An 18,802-nucleotide genomic window follows, 5' to 3' on the forward strand; every position below is an offset into this window, starting at 1 on the left:
ATGACACTGGATATTTATCTGTAGGTAACTAAATTCTATCTGTATGGAATAACTCAAGTGCCTAAAGTTGGACATCTAGTGGCATTTCAGATATCTTAGGGTATCCTGCCTGTCCCAAGATGCCACTTCACAGATCTCCCATAGATCACATGGCAGCTCTGTGTAGGCATCTCAGACATCAGTTTTGAAGCTCCTCCCCATATTTTGTGGGTTCTTCTTAGGTGTGTGCTGATTTTGGATGTCTTATCACACCCTTCAGGAATGACTGTGATTAATCTCTCTCTCTCTTGTCCAACCTCTGTGAGTCACCGGGATTTAGTCATTGTTTCTATTTCAGAGCTGACACCCATAGGTGTCAGCCACACATGCCATTTTAATAGCCCTTCTCCTGATCGTATTTTGCTCTTATGCATTCACATTTGCTCTCCATCCATATAAAAATATTTGTAACACAATTTTCAATAGCCCGAGATTTCTGAGCTTCTATATTCTAATGCATTGTAGGCACAATGGTACCTTCTGGAAAAATTATCACCTTTCAGCATTCATAGCTTTTCTTTCCAAAAGGCTCCAAGCTTTAGTATTTCAACAATAAATTACGGTTAAATTCCCACTTCCTCAAAATTACAAATGCAAATTAGAATCCAACGCTATACAATCACTTTGCCTAAAAAATGTAGTCTGATACAATCTTCACATTTTATCTCTCTATTTTATTGGATTCTGGTGAGCTTTCTGGTGTGCTTAGCTACTTGCTCAACATCCATCATTCACCTTATGTTTTATCTAAGAAAAACTGGGAAAAAAATGAGAAGGTGGGGAAGAAACACTTTCCATTGACAGGACAGTCAGAAACCTGTTGAGTGGTGCAAAAAAAAATATTTATTTCACTTCTAAATATGAGTTGCCATAATACTCTGTTATTGACTGTCATACTGGCCATTTATCACAGACTACCTCAATGGCTAATCAGAATATTATTGGTTATAATAGAGATGTCAGTTGACATCAGATAAAGATCTTGATTCAGGTTCTTTATGCAGCATTTATAGTTGGAAGCAGCTGCTGATTTTCTCCTGATAGCAGTATAGTGATCAATGCCAAATAGCCAATATGAAGTTAAGTTCCACAGACCCCTGTTATGAGAAAGTCAGGATGCTGAAAAGAAAATTGAGCTATAGAAGAATCATACAGGCATTTTTATTTCTTACTAATAAGAAGAGAATAATTTTCTGCATATGGTTCCACCACAGATCATGCTTCATACAATGCTGAACGCTGGAACAACTTCTAATCAACAGAAGGTTTTTATCTTCATCTTACATTCTGCTAGTAGCAGCTGGAGAAAATACATTTCATAGGAAGAAAAAAATAAACTACTTGAATACTTTGTCACCAGACCATTAAACTAATTCTGAAAGTAGTTCTGTAACTATTAGAACAGTCATGAAAATTTGCTGATAAAAGTGTAAGAATGTAAGATTTCAAAGACAGATTAAATCACTGAAGAGCAACTTTTTCAGGCATTTTTATTGGTTAGAATTGTTGACATCCACTTTTAGGTATTACAGAGTTCACATGAAGGTAAAATAAATATATATGTTGAATGCATTCTGTTTGATCTTACATGTCCCTAGCACTTCCCATGCAGCCTGGAAGAAACTTTAGGAAACCCTGTTAGACAGATAAGAAAATTCCATGCTGCAGAATTGCAACTTCTTAACAAAATCTTATTAATCGGGTGCTCAGGTAAAAGACGATGTTGTCCCAAGGTAGATATACCAGTATGAGAAAAATAATGTAATACATCTAGTTTCCACTGTGCCTTTGGCCCCTGCCCTGTCTTTCCTGCATCCCTGAGGAAGGGCTTAGTATTTGGTTAACGTGGTGGGCTCACCTTATCTTGGTGCCAGGCACCCACGCGGCTGCTTTCTCACTCCCCTTCCTCAACAGGGCAGGGGAGAGAAACAAGATGGGAAAACAAAACAAACCAATAATGACAACAAACAAACAAAACAAAACAAACACCACCACCACCAACAACAACAACAAAAAAACTTGTGGTAATGGTAAAGATGGGGAGATCACTTACCAATTAATATCGCTATTGTTATAGCCCTGTTAAAATCCCCTGCTCAGTTTCCATCACACTTCATAGTGTACTTTAGTGTCAAAGTGTACTTTACGGACAAGTACATGTTGTAATTATACCGATAGTTTCACCTGTTGAGAGAAACTTCTCCAGCTGTTTCATACATTTATTGCTGGACTTGGGATTGAGTTTTTTAATGCAGAAGCTGATGGCATTTCCAAGCTCAAATCTTGTCACGGTAGGATGTCTCATTATTTGAAATGATACGAGTACAGGAATTCATTCTTCTGACAACCTCCGATATGCTTTTGTAAGTGCTAAATTCCAGCCTAAGGAGATGTCAAATCACAATGAAGAGAGGCTTGCCTAGAGAAAATAATTCATGTTTTACAATAATTCAAATTCAAAACCACCAGCACAAGCATATTAAAGCAAAACATTTTTAAATATATAGAGAAATCAAGGTTGCCTTGTCCTTAATTTTGTAAATTGTTAGAAAAATGAAGCTGGGAAATAAGTAAAGTTGACACTATGCAATGTTCTGCAGTGTTTTAAGGCGAAGGGCTTATTTTCTACCTCTTTAACCTCACTGCATAATCATTTTCTTTTGGATTTAACTTCTCTTCACCTAAAATGTTACCTGTTAGAATAAATTCACAAAAAAATGCCTAATGCTTCCTTGGTGTCTTTACTCTCTTCCTTGGTCACTTTTGACGTTAAAGGTGTCGAGAAGCTTAGGTGTGCTCAGTGTGTCCTGGAAGGCAGCTGGAAGCATCCGACACACAACGGGCTGCCCAGGGAGGTGATGGAGTCACCGTCCCTGGGGGTGTTCAAGGAAAGGTTGGACGTGGTGCTTGGGGACATGGTTCAGTGGGTGACATTGGCGGTAGGGGGATGGTTGGACCAGATGATCTTGGAGGGCTTTTGGAACCCTAATGATTCTATGACACGGAGGCCTCGGGGCGCCGGCAGGGTTTCAGGAGGCTCCTGGGCTGTGCCGGGCTGTGCCGAGCCGTGCCCTCACAAGCCGTGCGGTGCCGTGCGGTGCCGGCAGGTGTCGCCGCCCGGCTCCGCGGCTCGGGGGCGGGGAGCGGCGGCCCGGCGCCGTCAGAGAGCCGCTGCTCGGCGCGGGGCGACGGCGGTTGCGGTGCGGGGCCGTGCGGGGCCATGGAGCCGCAGGCACGGGGTGAGTCCGGCCGGCAGCGGGACAGCGGGGACAGCGGGCGGGGGGGAGGCTCGGCCCGGTGCCGGGGGAGCTCAGCCCGGAGCCGCGGTCCCCACGGGGGAAGGCAGGCAGCGAGCAGCTCCTTTGGGGACTGCGGCTCTTGGGTACTCAGGGCAGCCGCTCTTCCCTCTGCGGGTGAAACTGATCAGAGGAGAAAGTTTTCCTGCCAGGTTTGAGTGAGGGGTGGGTCGGACGGAGGTGTGCTGCCTGCACAGATCTCGTTCTCCTCGAGGTCTCGGTTGTGTTTTCTGAAGAGCCGTTTGGCTTCGTCGCGCGTGTCCGCAAGCCCACAGCACTAAGCAGGTGGTGGAACAAATGTTTCCTTAAAAGCAGGATGCTTGGAAACTGCGTTATCTCATCTGTAAAATAAATAGGGGGAAAAAGGAAGGGGGGAGATATCTGTCTACTGAAATTAAGTGTCAAGGCATTCTTCCAGGATAGGTAAAAAAAACTGCATTAAACAAAAACAAAGGAGGCAAATGGGTATGCTGTTGTACATGAAGGTTTTCCATTGGGAAGGTGCAGCTCCTGATGCTGGCGAAGGGCTTTCTGGCTAAAGCAGGCTGTATGTGCCATCCTCATGGCTACATTGGCAGAATAAATAGATGTGTTGCTTGGTTCCTGGTGGTTCTAGAAGTCAGCATAAACATTATAGCGACAGGCTGTTATCTAAACCAAATGCATCTGTGCAGACAGCAGCGGGAGATCCTGTTCTTTAAGCAGGAGCTTCGCATGGTAAAAGTTCTGCTCATTTCTTGTTTTGTAGAGTTGGTAGAAAATGCTATATGATTCCAAATAGCCAGATAGGGGTATATATTCATTTGAATTGCCTTTCCTTGACTAATAAGCATGTAAGTAAATATGTTAGAATCATAGAATCAGGGGATTGGAACTAGGTGATCTTGGAGGTCCCTTCCAACCCCAGCCATTCTATGATTATGGTTGGAAAAGTCCTTCAAGATCATCTGGTCCAACCAGCCCCCTACCACCACTGTCACCCACTAAACCTAAGCACCACATCCAACCTTTCCTTAAACACCCCCAGGGACAGTGATTCCACCACCTCTCTGGGCAACCCGTCCCAATGCCCAACTGCTCTTTCTGAGAAGAAATTTATTTTAATATCCAACCTGAAATGTTCTTACTTGTGTTAGTATTCTTAATATTCTTTGTATGTGTTAAGAATTCAAGCCAATAAATGTGTCTTGCTAATCTATGTTTTGGTCAGTAGCTCTGTTACTGCCACAGGAAGGTCTTTGTCTTTAATAACTTCATATGAATGAGTATCTGTTGGCTAATAAGAGAATATAAAAGCATTTTGTGTTGCTGGGCTTCATCTAGTTAGAGATTCTTAATTCCCAGTGCAGGATTTTTTTCCTCCTTTTTTTTTTTTTTTTGTTGGTAATCTTCAACTTAGTTTTAGTTGACAGTTGACAGAAAGGTGAATACAGGACTTTTCAAGGCTATGCAGTCAGTTCTTCTCACTTCTTAAGTCACTTTTTTTCTTCTATTTCTCAACTCTTTGTTTTATTTCTGCAGTTTCTCAGAACAGTCTTCCATTACTTAAAAAAAAATAATTATAATCTTTCTTTGATACACTAGCTGCACAAGCTAAGAGTTTTGTAGTAGGTATTTGCAAGTCAGCAAGTTTCTGTTCCAAAATGTCCTTTTTTCCTTGTAGACTCAATTCAGCTCATGCTACTGCAGTTATGGAGACTTTTGGAAAAAAGAGTTTAATATATATGCCTCTAATGCAGTTGAATTCAATGAAGTACATCTAAGCACCAGGCAGAAATCTGAATTTTTCAATTCCACTATGCCATTTGCAGACCACAGTTATGGGAGGTTACTAGCAAAACAGTAGCAATTTGCTTTGGAAAAAACAACAACAACAAACAAACAAACAAACAAACAAAAAAAAAGTTGAATTCAAGTAGCTGCTTAAGCAGCTGGAGAAATATTTATACATTTTAATGAGTTTATGAATTACTTCTAAAGAACCTTCAAATACCCACAGAGAAATGAATCCTGAATAGTTTGTTCCAGTGTGCTCCGCTGGGGGATTGCATTGCAATTGAAAAGACAAAATAAAATCTATACATTTGAAAGCACTGCTGAATTGCTCCTATTTAGCATTTTGAAGGCTTTCTTCAAAAGGACTTTTCTAAATAATTCTGTTTGTGCCATTTTATATCCTCCTGAAGGGAGGCCATGCCTGGGTAGATCAACTTCATGTTCAGGAAATATGAAACATGGATTTCTTCAGAACAGGAAAATATGTTTTGTCAGAATTTTTACATACTGGCATGAACCAGCCTTATAAATCTTACTCCAACTGTGTGTGGGGAAAAAAAGTATTATTCCATGTAACTGAGTCAAGGTACTGCATAGAGGTCACAGCAACTATCAGGAGGTTGTGTGGTGCAAGGCACAGAACGTTTGCCTATGGTCCAAAGATTGTGAAAGTTAAATGCTCTGATATTGAGCTGAAAGAAATAGAGAGGTTTCATGGACTGAAATGGAATTACTGTTATACTTAAATGTATTAAATATGTCTTGCAGCATTTGATGCCAGCTAGATAAGACAGACTACCAGGTGGAGCATATTAGTAATTAATGTTAAAATTATTTTCTAAAGAAATAACCATACCTTCTGTGTGAACAAATTCACACATAATAAACATAAATTGTACTTTACGTAAGTTGTACCTTTAAGCCTCTGGCTGGTTGTCTTACATCACTTTTTCCTCTGAATGGTCCTTGGAGCTAGGTGATCCTGGGAATGTCAGCTATACTTAGGTACATGCTAAAAAATCAGTAACAATTTATTTGTTTTTCTTCTGGCTATCACACATTTTTAAAGAGAAAACTTTGGAAGTCAGAAGAGCAGTGCTTCTGTCTGAGAGACAGGAAGATCAGAACTGTGTATTTGCATCTCTTGATACTTGTACTGCTTCATGTCTAGATTAACTCACTATCCTGTGTTGTCCTGCTTTCTAGGTTAAAATTGTAAATGTCCTCTAATTATGATAATACCAGGGATGTTTTTGTCTGTCCTTTATCAGAGGATTCCATGTTACTCAACACACTGAAGCTTTGCTCTTAATACTTTTCTCTCCTTTTGCATTGCTTCTCTTTTTTTTTTTTTTTTTTTTTTTTGTATCCAGCTATAGTCTTACCTCCTGTCATACCCCTCTCGTGTCCTCTCTTGACTCAAACACTGATGAAGCTTTGAGGTGCAGCTATCTGCTCTTTGGCCTTCTACCCACTCAACATCTTTGCAGCTGTTGCTGTTAAACCTCTGGCAAAACCTGGTCAAATGATAAAATCTTGTATGAAGTACATAACATGCACAGCTAAACTGGGAACTTGCAACAAGGAAGACAGGTAATAGCTCCATTGAAAGATGTAAGAAAACTGCAGCTAAATTTCCTTTTCAGTTTCCTCCTAGCTTGCAATTTATTCTACCGTATAGGTGTTCTTTCCCACCGCTGAAAAGTATTTGCCTATCCTTGACAAGGCATCTCCCTGTCCTAGGAACTCTTCTTACAGCTGTTCTTGTCACATCCACTGCCACTAGTTGCGCATTTTAGCCATAGTGGTGTGCCCATCTAGAGTAATATACAGTACCCATAAAGTACTGGGGTGAGAGCTGTAGTAAGTTTAAAAGTTAGACTCATCCTCATTGAGTCCTATGTCTCATAAGCCTGTAGCACTGCATTGCTTTCCTCTGCTGATGAAGCTGATGTGCTCAACCTGTGGTCCTCAGGCCAGTTACATCTGGCACATGAGGTTACAGGGCAGGACAGGCAGTACCTGGGCATATGCAATTTGTCTGGAGCTTATGATCAGAACAAAGTTTTTAGAGTCTGCAGCATTAGCACCATGCCCTTACCCTGTCATACTGGCACATGCCATCACACAGTCTGATGGTGTTAGCCTGGTATGGTGTTCAAGACTCCCCGGGACAGGGCATTGGCAACTTGGTCAGCATTCCTTTTCCCTCTTACTCCTAAACAGAATCACAGAATCATTAGGGTTGGAAAAGACCTCAAAGATCATCTGGTCCAACCATTACCCTACTAGCTCTGCCAAGGAGCATTGACTTTTGTTCTGTGTTAACCTTTCTTGCTGGCTTGGGGCTGATTTACTGCAGAATAAAATCCCTCTACTCTGTGAAGTCCATCAGCGTATAGGTTTATCAGTGTTGATACATGAGCTGAGGCAAGGGGAACCTCAGTTTTCTTGCCCAGCAGCAGCTGCTAGTTCCTTCTGTTGGGAGCAGTGCGTTTACGTTCCCCACCTACCTTTAGAAGGGTTGGGTGTGCCTGCCTCTGAGGCTTCAGCATCAAATCTGTTAACCAGGAGTTTGTGCTATCTCCTTGCTGCCTCTGGAACTCATCATTGCCTAGTTTTGGAAAGCAGGAGAGAGGATGTACAAAAAGGTCAGGAGGATATTGGGATAATTGGACTGGCCAGTGATAACCTGTATATATGACTGCTTGGTGGAAGTCTCAGCTGCTGTCTTAATAAGATGGCTTGACGATGAGGTCGAGTGAAAACGATAGGGCTGTAAGTTACAGTGAGATTCTTAAATATTTAATGAGAGTGCCCAGAGCTTGAGATAATTGATCTTCTATCATTCATCCATTTTTATGCTAAATGGAGGGGAATGCATGGAATGATTTATCAGAAATAACAGATTTTAATCAAATAAATGTCTGAAATAAAATGCAGTGCTGCTATTTTACCCTTTTGAACCTGTACTACTTGCAGCTTAATGACACTTGTCACAAGAAGAGATTCTGTTCGCTGAGGCTGAGAAAAGCTGAGTGATTTCATGCAATGCAAGAGAACTGAGAATAGAACAACGGTGGGATTTGGAAAAGAAAAAAAGACACCTCCTCTAAAATCCCTGGCCAATCTTATGAGGCATTGTAACCTTGTCACTTTTACAATGATGAAGATATAAAATTCAGAATATAGAAAACCAAACATATCAGACCCCAAAACAAGTTTTTAAATGCTTGCTCATTTTTTTTCTCCTATATTTTTTTATTTTCACTGGACTGCTGATACGAGTCCTACTATGAGGCAGCTCAAGTACAGTCTGAGTCTACTTTCTGTCAGTCTTCTCAAATGCATTTGTGGAGAGATTAGTTTGTTAATGGTATTCTGATGCGCCTTGCTGGCTTGTCCAGTACAGGACAGGAAAGTGTGGAGGTTTTGAGGAGCTGTGCTTAGGGCACGTGTTGCTTGAAGCTCAAGGATGTAGCACAAGTTTGTCGGAAGACTACAGAGTGGTTGAAGTATATTTTGTATGGACATATTTAGGAATATAGATGCAGTTCAGTAGTTTGTTCTGGGGTAATCCTGAAATTTGGTTTTAGAAAAACTATAGTCAGCTTTTGTTTCAGAAAGTGTTTTAAGGGTAAAATTAGATCTTTCTTACTAATCAGAAAATACCTCTTGGAGTAATACGTAAGTACTAAACCTGGGCAGGCTAATTTTGTCTGGCATTATTTTTATCTTGTAGAAACACAGTTACAATGGCAAATTTTAGAAATGGGGTCTACTGTAGTCATACTGTTGCTCTTTAAAGTATTTTCACTGCAGCATTCTCTAAACCCCTAACATACTAGAAATGGTGAGAGGGAACTGAAAAATCTGGGTTCTAATACAAGACATTGCATCGACCTTCTCCAAAATCTTGGGCACATTAGTTGATTTGTTTGGTTTACTTGCCTGGACATCTTTGATATCCATGGATCAAAGTCATATTATAATATTTGGGTAGGCTATCGTTACTTTTCTGAATCCAAGTATGGTTTACTGTTGCAGGTAGATAACTGTAAAAGACACGGTAACTTGGCAAGTGCCTGTGCTGCACTTTAGCATTAAATCTACTTCTCTCTCATGTCATCTCTCATTCCCTTTCTCTTTTGATTTGTAAAACGTAGCTGAATATTCGCAGTGAGGATCTTTCTACAAATGATATGAAAATGCAAAATAAATGCAAAGAGCTGGACATGCGTGAAGTAACAGTGCCCCAAGTACAGTCTTTATGATGATGATAAAGGTCTTACACTGGGTCTCCCATTCTCCCTCTTCTGCTTGTCACATTTTACTTGCTTGCAGGACTTAAACCATCTGGATAATAATAAATGTTTCTGAAATGCTGTTCTCGTTAATTACCTTTGTGTAGGTTTTCTTGTACTTCTTGATCTTCTTTCACTTATTCCAGTAACAAGGTGTTGTTTGTTTGTTTGTTTAATAATGGCACAGCAAAATGAATGATCCGCTACTGGATCCCCTTTATGTTAAGCAAACCATAAAGTTCCCACTGTAAACAGTTGTATAAAATACTAGTTTTGGACTTCTCTCCACAGTATCTGTCAGGGAGTATTTTTACTTAAGGCTGGTTGCTGAAAGACATGTAATTTCTGAAGCTGAGAGCCAGGGCTTTTACAACAGCTAAATAAGAATAATACAGTAGTAACATTAATAAATGCAGGTTTACAGAAATAAGGGAAAGGCATGGTTAAATGTGTATGTCCTGTGACCAGATATAATAGCTTCTGTCGTTTAGTCCAGCTAATGGGCTAACAGATGGTTAGGAACTGCCTAGTCGGGGATCCAGTTCTTATGCAATTTTTACATCTTTGTGTTTTAGTCACAGAAGGAGAATCGGGGGAAGCTCAGCTAAGCAGGTAGTGGGTAGCTCAGATGTAGCTCAAATACCTTGTGTCACATCCAGAAAAGGGAAGGTGACAGCATGCCTTGAGCAGTTGGCTCTTTCTGAAGCAAGGAGGGCTGTCAGGACAAAGTGTTTGCTTCTGTTTTTAGTGTTGTGTTTGTTTTTGTTTTTAATGGTTTTTGTTTGTTCTATTTTTATTTTTTTTGTAAAGTTGCTCTGCTGTCACCATTAATATACCTTATCATGCCGTCATCTCTGCTGTCCATCAAGAACCTACTCATTAAAGTGTTTTAAAGCAGTACAGTACTTAAAATCTGTAAAGGAAAACAGTCACTCTAGCTTTGTTCTAGAGGCAAAACTGGACTTTTAACATTTTTGTAAGTTAATAGAATTTAAAGTAATTTTAACAACAATAGATTCCTCAAAATGCAAACTCATGATTTGGCATTTAGTGTGACACAAAAACTGAAGGCTCTAGTGGAGCTTTTAGCAGAGAGATATAAAATTACACTGGAAACCTTGATACATATACTTATTTATGCAAGAATATTATTTTATTGATCTGGTGTTGGTTTACCCAGTAAAAAGTGTTTGTTCAAAATGTTTTTGTAGCAGGCAGTGCAATTTTAATTTATTTTCACATGCTTTCTTGCTGAGAGGACTACTTTTGTTTGCTGGTAAGTGAAATTATTATTTGCTTTCCCAGGCCCCCAGGGACCAGATCTTGCCAATACTATTTCTTCGTCTTTTAAGAGCTATCCTTTCTGTTTTCTCTTTTCATTTGTATGGCCTGACTTCTGCCTTGGTTTTGCTTTAACTTGTGAAACACTGTTCCTCTTTAGCCATCCAAACATATGTTGTCTCTTTCTTTAGTAACTGTGCCTCATTGTAAAGATACATTAATAGTTGCCAGTTACTAATTTATAAATCACAAGTAAAGTATGAAAACATGGTAAAAACTACATATCGGATGGATTTAAAAGTCTGTATGATTTATATTCTGTAAATGTTTATAAATGGTGTCTGAAGGGAGCTGATGCTTTCCATGTTTGCTTCTTCAGGAAAAATGTAGGTGGGTCTGTGCTTACCTGTTTATTCAGGTGTTCTGTGTTCACCAGTTTGTTCCCTGGACAATTGCCTTGTCACCTGGGTGAAACTAAGGTGGTGGATGCTTGTGGTTACAAAAGGGTTATTCATAACCTTCTTAAAGTTTTACAATACTTTTCCATAATTTCCTTGGAATAGTTGCTTTCAGTATGTTGTAGGTGAATTTGCTAATAATTTGTGCTGATGTTGCTTTAAGCATTTTAGGAGCTTGTCTAATTCCTCTTTCTATGTTTAACACTTTAATTAAATGTTATTAACTCCACTGAGTAGATCTCAGGTCAGTCACTCTAGGGAAAGCCAACAGATTTTTAGAGGATGACTAGTTCTTTCTTTACTGGGTTGGTACATGGTAAATTTTAATTAAAAAGTGATCAGAGAGAGTTGTATTTAAACACAAGCAGACTTTCCTTAGAGAAGAATAAAATGTATGTACATTGCAGAGTTAGAGTGGCAATTATGCCAGGAACAGAAGATTATCTTCTGTTCAAAGTATTTTAATAGGCAGATGGCAGCTATTAACTTATTATTGTGGGAGGAAGGAATCAAAGTCATAATCAGGGAGAATGATGTTTGCCATGTAATTAAACTATCTAACTGGTGCTGTACACTATTATGTGCCTCTGAGCATACTAAAGAACCAGTGAAACCATGTAGTCTTGAAGGAGTAGGTCCTTCAGTCATGTTGGGGGTCAGATTGTGCAGAAACATTGATTAAAGGGGGGAAAAAATGATGGTGAAGAAGGAACAATTACTTGAATAGCCTGATTTAATAATAATAATAATAATAATAATAATAGTAATAATAATAATAATAATAATAATAATAAAAAGTCTGCTGAATGTTGTTATTCCTATAAACTGATTCATGGTTCAGTTTAGAAGATTTAAGTAAGGTCTTTGCAGATTTAAATAACATGCATTGTCAGGAAAGTGGAAGACATATACTATGGGTGGAGAAAAATATTTCTGTCCCCTGTGGTTTTAAATTGCTTCAAAAAATAGAGAAGCATAGATCATGAGCAATGTATGCAAAGTCTGCATTAAGCAAAAGGAAAGGAGGAGTGTGTATAATGGTCTGTGCCATTCCAGAGTGGTTCAAAGATGGTCTAGATCCAGAATTCAAAGGCTAGTTAGTTGTGTCCATGTGAACACAGAAATATGAGGGGAGTGGTATTCTTGTTGTAGTGAAGTGCTACAGGTGGGAACTGGACTGGAGAAAGGTGAGCAAGCAAGAATGCAATGTTAACATGTAAGATGAATAGAAATGAAGGCATGAATGGAAGCTATTAGCAGAGATGCAAGCATTGGAGTAAGTTTATTTCAGAAAATGACATCATGTTATGCCCATCCTACGACAACATCTTTAGAAGATTGTTTGTATATGAGGCGGCAGAAGAGTGCAGAAAAGACCAAGACTGTCCTTTGGTCTCTTCTCAGACTTTCTTAAGGTACAGAAGGTGCGATAAGGATGATAGCAGACAGGGTAATGTGTGTGGCTTGGGGCAGAGGTTTGGGTGATGCTCTTACAACTGTGATCTAATGCAATCGTGAGGGCGTAGAAACTCCGGTGATGTTCCCAACCCCCTTCCTTCTCTTGTCAATGTGCTTGCCATTACCTGTACCCAGAGCAGCTGTCAGAGAAGCTGACCCTTTTTGGTTCAGGGTTTATCTTCCCTGTTGATCCACTGTGGCCACAGTGGCTCGTACCTGAGTGTGAATCAGGAACCTGAAAGATGGAGGCTGTACGGTGTGGCTGGAAGCACCTGCCAGTCTCCGTATCCTGGCCTGGTAGGTGGTCACTCATCCTGGAACACATCATTTGTGTGACCCAGCCTGCCTACAGAGGCCTATCTCCTGTCCTCAAACCCTACCCAAGAGAAAAGGCCGAGCAACCTGTTTCTATGGGAACTTCACAGACACCCAGGGCCCTAAGCCCCAGATGCCTCCACCCACAGGCTCACAAAGCCAACACGTTTCTTGGTAATTGCGTGCTACAAAGCACTGAGTGGGCAAAGGCACAAAGTACTGATGCCAAAAACTGTGAGGACCTTAGCATGGAGCTGAACATTAGGAGCAGAATAATAAATACCTCATTTCACAGTTCAAGGTGCTGGCTGAAAGACTACAGGAAAAACAAATGAAACTTTGGTTTGAACAGGCCCAGCTATAAGGTACTATTCTGGTTGAGGAGTATTTTGTGGGGACTGTGTCCAAAGAAGTCATGCCACTAACTCCAGGGATAAACTTGAGGTTTATCAGGTCAGCCAGCAGTAGGAATGGCTGCCTGGCTGCAAGGCCATGCATTTGCAAGCAGTGAGGTGGCACAGATTAAAGCTACTTTTCAGTAGATTTGGAGTATTTGTTTTAACAAATAATGCTATCTTAAAGGGCCTGTGCAAGGGTATACAAGATAAAATGTATAGTTTTAAAATAATATTGACAAAATAAGCTTTATTTTTGTTGGTTTTAATGGGAGTGCCTTTCTATTGTAGATAGATGCTTCCAAGAGTAGGTCAAGTTTCTGCAGGTAAGCCTGGTAGAAGTCTGCCCTATGAGATAATGACCCCTTCAGAAGACAAAAGTGAACTGGCACCATGTAGCTCATCATAATCCCAGGGGGATTAAGGGTTATTACAAACCAAAGCAGGTGATGCTTAAAAATGGGTTGGTGGAAGGAAGGACACAAGAGCTGCCTGGTTTGTGGCCTGTGTTGATTCACTACTGCTTCAGGATAGCCGTGAGCTCTTACATAGTTTAACATCAGCCTTTAAGGAAAACTTTGGTGGCAAGGTGTGTGCCTTTATCCCAACTTTGTGGGTGAGTTATTGTCAGTAATTTATAACTGCGATGCTGCCTACTAGGCTGAGTCACAGGTCACAGACCTTTTGTGCCAAGCAGTATGCAAAAGGCAGTCCTGGTCCTTAAAAACTGTAATCTTTACTCTCCCAACATGAGAGACTGAGCAGATGTCAGGAGGGATAATTTGTCCCTTTTATTTCAGCACTCCTAATTCTGTATTTTAGCGTTTGTAAAAGAGCTGAGATTTAATCTGTATTAAAGCAATGGGAATTATGAATTTGAGCCTGAAGTGAATAAGACTTTGTCATGTACCCAGTTATAATTGTTTGCTGTGTATTTTCCATAGGAATTTTACGAGATCAGAAGTGGCATATCTGCCTTATAGGTTAAGATAGCTAGTTTTGTTTAAAAAAAAAAAAAAAAAAAAAAGCTGCTGGCTGCAAGATTCTTCTCATTTCTAATTAGACTTCTAAAGATCTTGTTACTTATGCTTTCTGTGATCTAAAGGATACAAATTACAGCTACTTGAGGAATTTCTTCTTTAATTAAAAAATAACACTTCATCGCTTCTTGTAACACAGATACTTTGTTGGAAATTAATTGAGGAGACTTGTGTGTTTAATTATACTGCAGTTAGATTGCTATCTAGTGATACTCTTTTGCACCTGGATTTGGGAAAATACAGCAAACTGATCCTTTCTTGGGAGAGGAAGGTTATTAAATCATGCCATTAAGCTTCTGTGATTTTTGATTCAGTGAAGCAGATGTGTGAGCTTAATTATACAGTTGGTGGCATCACAGTCACTTCTGCCAGCTGAGGATGGCACCCAAGATGCCTGTCTGTTCTGAGATTGGAAAAACGCACCTCTCTGTATTTTTAGTGTGAAAGGGTGGGTTTAAAATTTTAACTGACAACTTCCACCTCTGACTGCCAGCGTTTCCATGTCATAGCTCTTATCTTCCCCTACATTTCTTATTCTCGAGTCTGATTATATATGCTTTATTCCTTCATTTCTGTTATGCAGTCTTAGAGCTTCTAGAGTACCTAATTTGTAGAGAACAAGTCTCCTTTGTGACTCAGTGTCATCCACTTTCTCATTCCCTATTATTCCATCGTGACTTCATCTTCTTTCTTTTTTTTTTTTCTTTTTTTCTTTTATTTATTTATTTATTTATTTTTTGTTCTGCCTAAAGAAAGGGAAGAGATGATAGCCCTTCCACTTGTGGCATCTTTTTCTCTCCCTTGACCTCATGGAAGGTTGTGCAGAATGATCAATAGAATGCACAGTAAGTGGTACAATACTGTCATTACTTTCAGTATTGACATAATAGAGGCATCTGCTGTCTTTAAACTGTTGCATTTCACAACAATTGCTTTGTATTTCCATAGCTACAGCATAGAAAGCAATGTCCCCGTTGTCTTCCCCGGGTAGACAGGATTATTATTTTATACAAAGCAAGCTAGATATTTTTGGATAAAATGCTTAATAACATGACAGCCAAACATTTCTGGATGTTTCAGCTAATTATTTTGTTTGGAAAATCAGTTTCTAGGTTGAAGCTTGGTACCTACTTTTAGTAAGTGATATGTATATATATATATTTCTGCTATTATTGCTGTTCTCACTTATGTATTGCATTTTTTTTTTTTAGGATGATTATCAAATCCTTTACCAATGTGTGTGGCTTCTCAGTGTAGTGGTCAAGCTGTGGAGATGGTTCTCTGCCAATTAATTTTTGCACAGGTTGTCTTCCTCCACTGGCCAACTGTGTTAGTGGGGGAAAATAACATAGTGAGATCCTCAAAGTATAATTACTTTTCTGTTTTAGAAAAAAAAATGAAAGTGAAGAATTAACACACTACAACTGGCTGCTTAACCAGGGACTTCAAATAAAAGTGTTCCTTTGGAAACCTGACAGACTGTTTCACAGTTAGGGATAGATGCCTGGTTTGAGGGAGTTAAGAGATGGGATGGAAAGCCTAAGGTCTGTAGTGAGCTGCTCCAGAGTGACTGAGAACATTTTTTCTAAGATAGTCAGCTGTGTCCAAGAGCTCTTGAACACCCAAAAGCTGTGCTCCCTCCTTCTCCTTCACACTATGCTAGGCCCAAAGCCCAGTGGAGAGAGGAAACGAAGAGATTTGCCCATCCATATCTACTGCTATGGGGAGCATACTTGAAGAAGGGAGATTGAGCCTCCTTGCTCACAGGAAGGGGGCTTTATGCCTTTGGTTAATATGACCGGTGTGGCTTGAGTTCTTCCCTCTCTGAACCAAGATAAACCCAGCCTCTAGTTTTATTTCCCGGTCATAGCCTCAAAACCAGTCTTCCTTCTCCTTTGAGTTCTAAGTCCTCTAGGAGAAAGACAGTCTGCATGGTAATTGTGAAGTTCAAGCAGTTTTAGACTTTTCCACAGACTGAACCAAACACAGAAAAGATCTTCCTTCATGTTCTGTCTTTTCTAGTTGGATTAAATGAAAGTGCAGGGAAGTGGTGGAGTCACCATCCCTGGAAGTCTTCAAAAGACGTTTAGATGTAGAGCTTAGGGATATGGTTTAGTGGGGACTGCTAGCGTTAGGTCAGAGGTTGGACTCGATGATCTTGAGGTCTCTTCCAACCTAGAAATTCTGTGATTCTGTGATTCTGTATCTTCCCATTTAGATCCTCCTGTAGTAACAGAAGCATAGAAGAGGTCCTGGAAATCTTTGCAATATTTTTTTTCTGATCTTTTTTTTTTTTTTTTTATGGTACAGGCTTCTAGGCCCCCTTTCTCCCACCCCCCCACCCCCCCTTAATCTATATATGTGGCATTAATTCTACATTATAAAGAAGATCAAAGATACTAATGCAATGTCTGGACAGTGCCTTTGTTCTACTTGCCATTTCATCCCTTTGAAGTTTTAATTGCAATTTAAATTTGTAAACAATTTTTTTCTAATATTAAATAAGACAGAGTTGTGCATACCTTGCTATGCTGTTAGCTGCAATGTAATGACATGGCAAAAGAAGCTGAAATGTTATTTTGCTTAGTCCAAGAGTTATGCAATTAGAAGATGTTTTCTTCCTTTGATATGAATACTAGATAGCAAGGTAGGTATGCGATTTTTAACAGGTCAGGAAACAAGAAATTAGAGCAGTAAAAGGACTTCAATACTCTACTGTTTTGTTAAAGTAAAGGATCATGTTCTATTTATTTCCCTGAAATAAATGCTGGGGAATGTACACAAGCAAAAAATTTGTGGTTCTTGCCTTTAACTTTGTTGTCACTGTGGTTAATACAGCAGACATCACTGCCAATAATGTTATGTTGTGTTTCTAACAAGGTCAGTGTATAAGAATTAGCCTGATAGTTATACTGTAATAGTGCCTGTAATGGTGCCTCCTAGAGTTGAGCCTTGATCAGGCTTCTGTGTTGAGCCTGATAGTAAACAGAAGTACAGAGGAGGCAGTGAGGTCTTGTTAGCTGACCATGGAGTATGAGAGGTGGTAGGTTTGTAGAATAGGTTCCAAGATTGCTTCTGCTCCTTCAATGTCTCTTGTGTGACTGATTGATTGATTTTTTTCCCCATGAAGGAGAATTGCTGGGCACCAGACACAGCAACTAAGATTGAATTCAGGAGAAACACGAATGGCTTGATCTGGACAAGATAGATGTAGATGCTACAAGCAAGTAGATGCTACTAAGTGGTGCTGTGTGGACTCCCCCTACCTCTTTTCTCATGTCCAACCTGTTGGTGGCCTACTGGAATGAGACTTTACATTAGCTGAATGCTCAGAGATCAATGTGTAAAATATTGTTATGCTGGGAAAGGACATGAGATACAGGATGCTGTGAGTTCCAGTGATGGCTGGTAATCTGCTAGGCAAAGCTCCAAATTAATCCTGGGAAGCTTGCAACACCTGTGCTATGAAGTGAAGTAAAAAGGCATTCAGCCTCCCAATAACCTCTGCTATTCTACACAAGTGGAAATTTCATTCCCAGGTCCAAATCTGGGTATTGGTATGATTTTGGAATTATACCAGCTGTGCATCTGAACATATTTAATAACCTTAACAATCCTACCAGTTGTTTTTTTTGTTTGTTTTTTTCTTAAACCATGGCTAGAAACAAGGCATGGTATTTGGTATTTCTTGGAAAAGTGGAGAAGGAGAGCTGGGAATTCAGCATGAATGCAATTCCTCCAAGAAGAAGCACATATATTCTAGTTGAGAAAAGGAAGAACATTGGGAACGTCAGAGCAATCCAGACCAGTCTTTTTTTTTTTTTTTTTTCCTCTCCCTGATTCTGCTGTGAAGTATCCCTCAAATTAGATTTCAATCTCAGCTGTGTTCAGCTCACTCCCCATAGTGACCAATACTCCATGGCTCATAACTATGAGCTGTGCATCCTTATGAGAGTAGTACTTGTGGATGGGCTTATAGGCTTATATGACACCCTTAGAGTGCACTGGGGGGTGATAGGCTGCTTCTTGGAAAGCTGCCCTTGGAGGATAGCTCAGTCATCATTAGACACTCACAGTATTTCCATCTGTGTGGAGGTTCTAGTTGCAAATGTGAGAGATGGCAGAATCTGTAGAGAGAAAGCAATGATTGGGAGAAATTTTCTGCTATCCTTTGCAGAGCATGACAATGCAGAGATGCCCACAGACTCCAAGCAACTGGTATATGCCTTGATCCAAAGCAGAAGTACTAGTTCAAGGCTCAAGAGCAGTATATTATGTGATGATAGTATATGTGCCTGAGCTGATAAGCATCACTAACTACAAGAAAGGAAGTCTATTGATGCAGCTGTAGCCTGAATTTAAGCTGGCTGATAGAGCCATATGTTGAGCTCCATTTCAAAAATAAATGTGTCCTAATTGTAACAACTCTGCTTGTGGTAG

This window comes from Netta rufina, assembly GCF_964035555.1.
Source record: "Netta rufina genome assembly, chromosome: 3".
Lineage (NCBI taxonomy): Eukaryota > Metazoa > Chordata > Aves > Anseriformes > Anatidae > Netta > Netta rufina.